Source organism: Photinus pyralis, unplaced genomic scaffold (genome assembly GCF_008802855.1).
Source record: "Photinus pyralis isolate 1611_PpyrPB1 unplaced genomic scaffold, Ppyr1.3 Ppyr1.4_LG10, whole genome shotgun sequence".
Lineage (NCBI taxonomy): Eukaryota > Metazoa > Arthropoda > Insecta > Coleoptera > Lampyridae > Photinus > Photinus pyralis.
In genome coordinates this window covers 10364886-10372469 of record NW_022170250.1, presented here as the reverse complement: position 1 = coordinate 10372469, position 7584 = coordinate 10364886, and the positions used below count along the sequence as shown (strand labels likewise).

At 37.8% G+C, this 7584-nt stretch overlaps 2 long non-coding RNA genes across 2 annotated transcripts; one reads left to right on the top strand and one right to left on the bottom strand.

The window, feature by feature from the left end:
* Positions 1 to 1811: 1811 nt before the first annotated feature.
* Positions 1812 to 2288, bottom strand: LOC116162456. Its single transcript, XR_004143543.1, has 2 exons — positions 2160 to 2288; positions 1812 to 2110 (listed from the first exon to the last, which is right to left on the bottom strand). It is a non-coding gene; the product is annotated as an uncharacterized LOC116162456 (long non-coding RNA).
* Positions 2289 to 6962: 4674 nt separating this feature from the next.
* On the top strand, positions 6963 to 7333 carry LOC116162479. Its single transcript, XR_004143546.1, has 2 exons — positions 6963 to 7018; positions 7066 to 7333. It is a non-coding gene; the product is annotated as an uncharacterized LOC116162479 (long non-coding RNA).
* The last annotated feature ends 251 nt before the right edge of the window (positions 7334 to 7584 follow it).

Below are 7584 nucleotides of genomic sequence, written 5' to 3'. Positions count from 1 at the left end.
GGCCACAGAACCCATTGAAGAGGGAAAACATGATGTTCATAGACTCCTGATGAACAATAAGGTTTCTTAAAGGTGTTTGAAAGTCCTTAGTGTTTGCTGCAAAGGCTCACAAAAACCTTTGTAGACCTTGTACCGGTTTTGAAACTGTTTTAAAATCTTCAAAACTAATTAAGGGGATCTTATAGAGCCTTAGATACCTTTAAAGGCCCGGCAAAACTCTTGTCCCTTCAAAATTTACAACTCGCTTACTCATAAGGGTTAATAAAGTCCCTCGAAATGGTTAATGGGTTGTTTGAGAAGCAATGTCTCACTAGAGGGCCCAAGAGACCATTGAAGACCTTTGGAATTAGGTGACTCATGAGGGTTCTTAAGTTGCCATTAGAGAACAATAAATCTTCTTAAAGGCTTCTAAAGGTTCTTAATTTATATTATATCTCGAGATATTACGGTTTGTCAGAATTTTTGGTCGAAATTTCAAACCGTAATATCTCGAGAACGGCGCGTCGTAGATATGCCTTCCGACCCTTCGTTGGAAAGGTCTCGGCCAGCGCTATCGATTGGCGCTGTCAGAATTTCGACAAAAAATTCAAAGGGCTGTAACTTTTGATCTAGTAGCTCGATCTTGGAGCTGTTTGAAATTATGGACTCTAAAGGCCACATTCTATAAGAAAATTTTTTTCCGGGTCGATCTGAGACAATTTTTTTTTCGGGGCTCAAAAAAAGGCAGTGTATAACCTTCCTTTTTACCAAAAAACGACTGCACCAAAATTTCTCGGGAAAAAACTTTTTCTTATTAATTTTGGTGCGTAGAATCCAAAACGATTCGTACTTTTTCGATCAGACCTCTCAATCAAAGCTTATAGACTAGAAACCAATTTCGAAAGAAAATTCAAAGGGCTGTAACTTTTGAACTAGTAGCACAATCTAGGAACTGTTTGAAATTATGGATTCTACAGGCCACATTCTATAAGAAAATATTTTTTTCCGGTCGATTTGAGACAATTTTTTTTTCGGGCCAAAAAAAAGGCAGTGTATAAACCGAGGTATAAACCTTCCTTTTTTACCAAAAATCGACTGCACCAAAATTTGTCGGAAAAAAACTTTTTCTTATTAATTTTGGTGCGTAGAACCCAAAACGATTCGTACTTCCGGGTGTCTTACGCTCGTCGAAAAAGGGGTGTTGGGTCTGAAAGCTTGACGATCTTTTTAATGGTTACAAAAACCTTGAACATCTTTGACGGCTCTTCAAAGGGCTTTCATCATGGTCAATAAAACTTTAAATTGGGGCGAAGATCCTTAAAAATTGTCTCAGAATCCCAAAGGCTTTTTAATTTTCTCAAGAATTCTGGAGGGTATCACAGGATTCCCGTAGTATGTTTATATACAATGTGCCCCGTAGAACGCGCCCTTGAAACTAGCGTTTAAGATGCTACTACCATCTTTCTAGCACCAGGCAAGCGTAATAACGTACGTTGAAAGCTAATTTCAAGTACATATCAAAGGCCTCGTGCATCTTTCGCATAAAAATACATTAGTTCTGTTTGCCTATGATGCGTAGAACCTGCGACACCCGGTATAAAACATGATATATGCCGAACTCACCTTCGACTCGCTAGGCCTTAGTAGGTATAACCTTAATTGCACTTAGAAAGAGTCTTCAAAATGAATGTTTTAGGCACTCTTAAAGGTTATTAAAGGCTATAAGGTCATAAAAAACTGTTAGAAAAAGCTTTTTATAGGATAAAAATCCACCTAGACGGTTCGACAGTAAGTTGTGGGGACCATTCTATATAGAATCCTCTTAAATCTTCTTAAAGTTTCTTGAAGATCCTTATAGACCCTTAAGCGCTATTAAAACGCAAAGCATATTCAAGGATATTTCAAGGCTCTTGAAGTTCTTGAAGATCTTTAAAGACATCTTATCGTTCGAATTTTGTTTTCTATAAGACGAAATAATTGTAGAGTGCGTGTGCTTTATTGACTATCCGTTACGGGGTTATGCGGCCGTCATTTACATGAAACTCGATCTTGGACTTCTCTCGCCAGATGGAGGACCATTCGGTGGTCGGTCTCCAGGACCAGGATGTTGATTGTCATTTTGGGCATTAATCTAAATTGTAAATTTTACAATCAAAAACGAACAGATAGATCTCGCTTACCCCAAAAACGAAGACCAGAAAGAACGCCAATAGATAGAACAGCTTCATGATTTTGATATCGAATGCGTTCCATTGTAGCTTATATAGGGAGAAGGACTATATACCGGATGTTATGCAGATCGCAATTAACAGTACAAGGTCTGTATGGCATTGTTTAGGCGCATTCAGTGTGCCGTGGTACTTATTGCACCTGCTCAGGTGCATCGCTAATTGTATGAAAAATCGTGTGTTGATAAAAAACAAGGCATCATCTAAATCGACCTTTGGTGCTATCCAACCTTTTTAAACTCTCTCATTGGCCTTTCAGTAAAGGTCCCTCCAAGTGTCTTGAGAGGCATTGGAAAATCTTCGAGAACCATTCAAAGGATTTATGAGACTTGAAGGACTTACAAAGCTTTTGAAGGCCTCTAGAAGATTTCCGAAGGCCACTCAAGACACTTTTAGATTCACCTGTCCCTACCAAATCATTTTAAATTTTAAAAACAATCATCAGGGGTCTTGATGGTGTTTCAATTGATGCTAATTCATTTTCTTTTGAAATTTTGAAAGTATACAATGATTTCGCCCTCGGCTCTGATCGTTATTTCATAGTCGATCCTCTTCAACCTCAGAGTCTGAAGAGTCTGAAGGGTCTGAAGAGTCTGAAGAATCTGAAGAGTCGGAAGAGTATGAAGAGTCTGAAGAGTCTGAAGAGTCTGAAGAGTCTGAAGAGTCTGAAGAGTCTGAAGAGTCTGAAGAGTCTGAAGTCTCTGAAGAGTCTGAAGAGTCTGGAGGGTCTGAAGGGTCTGAAGGGTCTGAAGAGACTGAAGAGTCTGAAGAGTCTGAAGAGTCTGAAGAGTCTGAAGAGTCTGAAGGGTCTGAAGAGACTGAAAAATCTGAAGAATGTGAGGAATCAGAGGTGCCTGAGGGATTTGAGGAATCTGAAGAGAATCTGCAAAGAAGCTAAACAAAATCTGAAAGAAATCTGAAGAATATTTTAAAGGAATCTAAGGAAAATCTGATGAAAACCTGAACAGAATCTGAAAAGACTGTGAAGAGAATCTGAGGAAACTCTTAGGAGAATCTGAAGAGAATCTAAAGAAAATCTTAAGAAAATCAAAAGAGACTCTGAATAGAATCTGAGGAATATCTGAGGAGAATCTTAGGTAAATTCTAAGGAGAATCTGAAGAGAACCTCTGATAAATATCTGAAGAGTTTCTGAAAATAATCTTAGGAAAATTTGAGGAGAATCGGATGAGAATCTTAGGAAAATCTGAAAGGAAGCCAAGGAAAATCTGAGAATCTGAACAGAGTTTGAAGAAAATCTAAAGAGAATCTGAGGAGGATCTGAAGAGAATCTGAAGAGAATCTGAAGAGAATCTGAAGAGAATCTGAAGAGAATCTGAAGAGAATCTGAAGAGAATCTGAAGAGAATCTGAAGAGAATCTGAAGAGAATCTGAAGAGAATCGGAAGAGAATCTGAAGAGAATCTGAAGAGAATCTGAAGAGAATCTGAAGAGAATCTGAAGAGAATCTGAAGAGAATCTGAAGAGAATCTGAAGAGAATCTGAAGAGAATCTGAAGAATAATCTGAAAGAGAAATCTGAAGAGAAATCTGAATCTGAAGAGAATCTGAAAGAGAACTGAAGAGAATCTGAAGGAATCTGAAGAGAGAATCTGAAGAGAATCTGAAAGAGAATCTGATAGAGAATCTGAAGAGAGAATCTGAAGAGAATCTGAAGAGAATCTGAAGAAGAATCTGAAGAGAATCTGAGAGAATCTGAAGAGAATCTGAAGAGATCTGAAGAGAATCTGAAGAGAATCTGAAGAGAAAGAAGAATCTGAAGAGAATCTGAAGAGAATCTGAAGAGAATCTGAAGAGAATCTGAAGAGAATCTGAAGAGAATCTGAAGAGAATCTGAAGAAGAGAATCTGAAGAGAATCTGAAGAGAATCTGAGAGAATCTGAAGAGAATCTCGAAGAGAATCTGAAGAGAATCTGAAGAGAATCTGAAGAGAATCTGAAGAGAATCTGAAGAGAATCTGAAGAGAATCTGAAGAGAATCTGAAGAGATCTGAAGAGAATCTGAAGAGAATCTGAAGAGAATGAAGAGAATCTGAAGAGAATCTGAAGAGAATCTGAAGAGAATCTGAAGAGAATCTGAAGAGAATCTGAAGAGAATCTGAAGAGAATCTGAAGAGAATCTGAAGAGAATCTGAAAAGAATTTGAAGATAAGGAACTGAAGAGACTGTGAAAAGAATGTGAGGAAAATTTGAGGAGAACCTGAATAGAATCTTAGGAAAATCTGAAGGAAAACCAAAGAAAATCTGAGGAGAATCTAAAGAAAGCCCAAGAGGAACCTGAAGAGAATCTGAAGAAAACTTTTGACAAAGAGCTGAAGAGGAAATCTGAGGAAAATTTGATGAGAATCTGAGGAGAATCTGAAAAGAATCTTAGGAAAATCTGAAAAGAGGCCGAAGAAAATCTGAGGAAAGTTTGAGGAGAATCTGAAGAAAATCTAAGAAGATTCTGAGAAGATTCTGAATGTAATCTGAAAAAAACCTGAAGAGAATCTGAAGAGAATCTTTGATAAGGATCTGAAGAGACTGTGAAGAGAATCTGAGGAAAATTTTAGGAGAATCTGAGTAAAATCTGAAAAGAAGTCGAAGAAAATCTGAGGAAAGTCTAAAGAAAATCTGAAAAGAACCTGAAGAGAATCTGAAGAGAATCTTTGATAAGGAGCTGAAGAGACTGAAAAGAACATGAGGAAAGTTTGAGGAGAATCTGAGGAGAATCTGAAGAAAATCTTAGGAAAATCTAAAAGGAAGCCGAAGAATATCTGAGGAGAATCTGAAAAGAACCTTACGAGAATCTGAAGAGAATCTTTGATTAGGATCTGAAGAAACTGTGAAGAGAATCTGAGAAAAATTTGAGGAGAATCTGAAGAAAATCTAAGGAGTATCTGAGAAGATTCTGAAGATAACATGAAAAGAACCTGAATAGAATCTGCAGAGAACCTTTGATAAGGAGCTGAAGAGATTGTGAAGACAATCTGAGGAAAATTTGAGGAGAATCTGAAGAGAAACTGAATAAAAACTAAGAAGAACCTGAGGAGAATCTGAAGATAATCTGAAAAGGACCTGAAGAGAATCACAAGAAAACGTTTGATATGGAGCTGAAGAGACTCTGGAGAGAATCCGAGGAAAATTTGAGGAGAATCTGAGGAGTCTGAAGAGTCTGAAACGGAAATGGGTCTTAGGAAAATTTGAAGGACAGCATAAGAAAATCTGAGGGAATCTTGGATAAGGAGCTGAAGAGAATCTGAGAAAAGTTTAAGGAGAATCTGAGGAGGATCTGAAGAAAATCTTAGGAAAATCTAAAGGGAACCCGAAGAAAATCTGGGGAGAATCTGAAGAAAATCTGAATATAATCTGAAAAGAACCCGGCGAGAATCTGAAGAGAATCTTTGATTAGGATCTGAAGAGACTGTGAAGAGAATCTGAGAAAAATTTGAGGAGAATCTGAAGAAAATCTAAGGAGAATCTGAAGAAAATCTGAAGATAATCTGAAAAGGACCTGAAGAGAATCAGAAGAGAACGTTTGATAAGGAGCTGAAGAGACTCTGAAGAGAATCTGAGGGAAATTTGAAGATAATCTGAAAAGGACCTGAAGAGAATCAGAAGAGAACGTTTGATAAGGAACTGAAGAGACTCTGAAGAGAATCTGAGGGAAATTTGAAGAGAATGTGAGGAGTCTGAAGAGTCTTAATCGGAAATGAGTCTTAGGAAGATTTGAAGGAAAGCGTAAGAAAATCTGAGGGGAATCTTTGATAAGGAGCTGAAGAGACTGTGAAGAGAATCTGAGAAAAATTTGAGGAGAATCTGAAGAAAATCTAAGGAGAATCTGAAGAAAATCTGAAGATAATCTGAAAAGGACCTGAAGAGAATCAGAAGAGAACGTTTGATAAGGAGCTGAAGAGACTCTGAAGAGAATCTGAGGGAAATTTGAAGATAATCTGAAAAGGACCTGAAGAGAATCAGAAGAGAACGTTTGATAAGGAACTGAAGAGACTCTGAAGAGAATCTGAGGGAAATTTGAAGAGAATGTGAGGAGTCTGAAGAGTCTTAATCGGAAATGAGTCTTAGGAAGATTTGAAGGAAAGCGTAAGAAAATCTGAGGGGAATCTTTGATAAGGAGCTGAAGAGACTGTGAAGAGAATCTGAGAAAAATTTGAGGAGAATCTGAAGAAAATCTAAGGAGAATCTGAAGAAAATCTAAGGAGAATCTGAAGAAAATCTGAAGATAATCTGAAAAGGACCTGAAGAGAATCTGAAGAGACCGTTTGATAAGGAGCTGAAGAGACTCTGAAAAGAATCTGATGAAAATTTGAGGAGAATCTGAGGAGGATCTGAAGAGAGAAATTTAAAGGGAATGTGAGGAAAATCAAATCAGGTTCTGAAGAGAATCTTAGCAAAATCTGAAAGGAAGCCGAAGAAAATCTGAGGAGAATCTGAAGAGAATCTGAAGATTATCTGAAAGGAATCTAATGAGAATTTGAATACGTTATGATCCTGAAAAGGGCATATGTGGCAATTGTTCTTCCGGTACAATTAGTAACAATCGATTTAGTTACCAATGGCCATGATTATACCTGTTATGTTTATGATCAAATACAATACGCGATGCAATTACCCTTGCAAGCGTGACCGTAGCCTTGCACATTCTCGGTATTTGCAATGGGGGCATTCCTGGCAACGTAATTGACCAGCATGACTGTACATTAAATTCGTTATATAAACCACTGATGGGTATATTATCAAGCATACCACAGTGAAACAGCTTCACGTGCTTGGACTTCTGCTCATCCTCGGCCTTGGGGTAAGAGTGATTTTACTTGCTAAGAATGCACTAAATTTTATTGCCAGGTCCGCGCCCAAACTCAAAGTGATAAGCCCGTGTGCGGACCGCCACCTGGAGGCCCACCACCGAATGGTCCACCGCCGAATGGACCTCCGCCGGATTGCGTTCCACCGAGTGGTCTCCCACCAACAAATTCTCCTTCATAGTAGCTCTGTTATAAAAAAAATCCGCCAAACTACCAATTCAAATTTCGTGACTTAATGACTTTGATTTGTTCATTTAGAATCAAACATTACATTGTTTACTAAGATAGATTAAATTATCTGGCCAGCAGGAATATTTTTAGTTTTGTTTAAGAACTTCTTTTTTTCCTGAAGCAAGGTTCATAGGACGTTATTGTAGTCGAGCAAGCTACAGAGGGGCAGGCTATGGGGTAGTAAACCAAAACAAAGCATTCCACCATTAAGGTTCCATTCCTGCTTTCGGAACGGGTTCGTTTTTTGCCATAATAAATAAATTTTACAATAAACAATTAGGTAACATTCACTACACAATTAATCAACAATAAATTAATAAAAATTCCT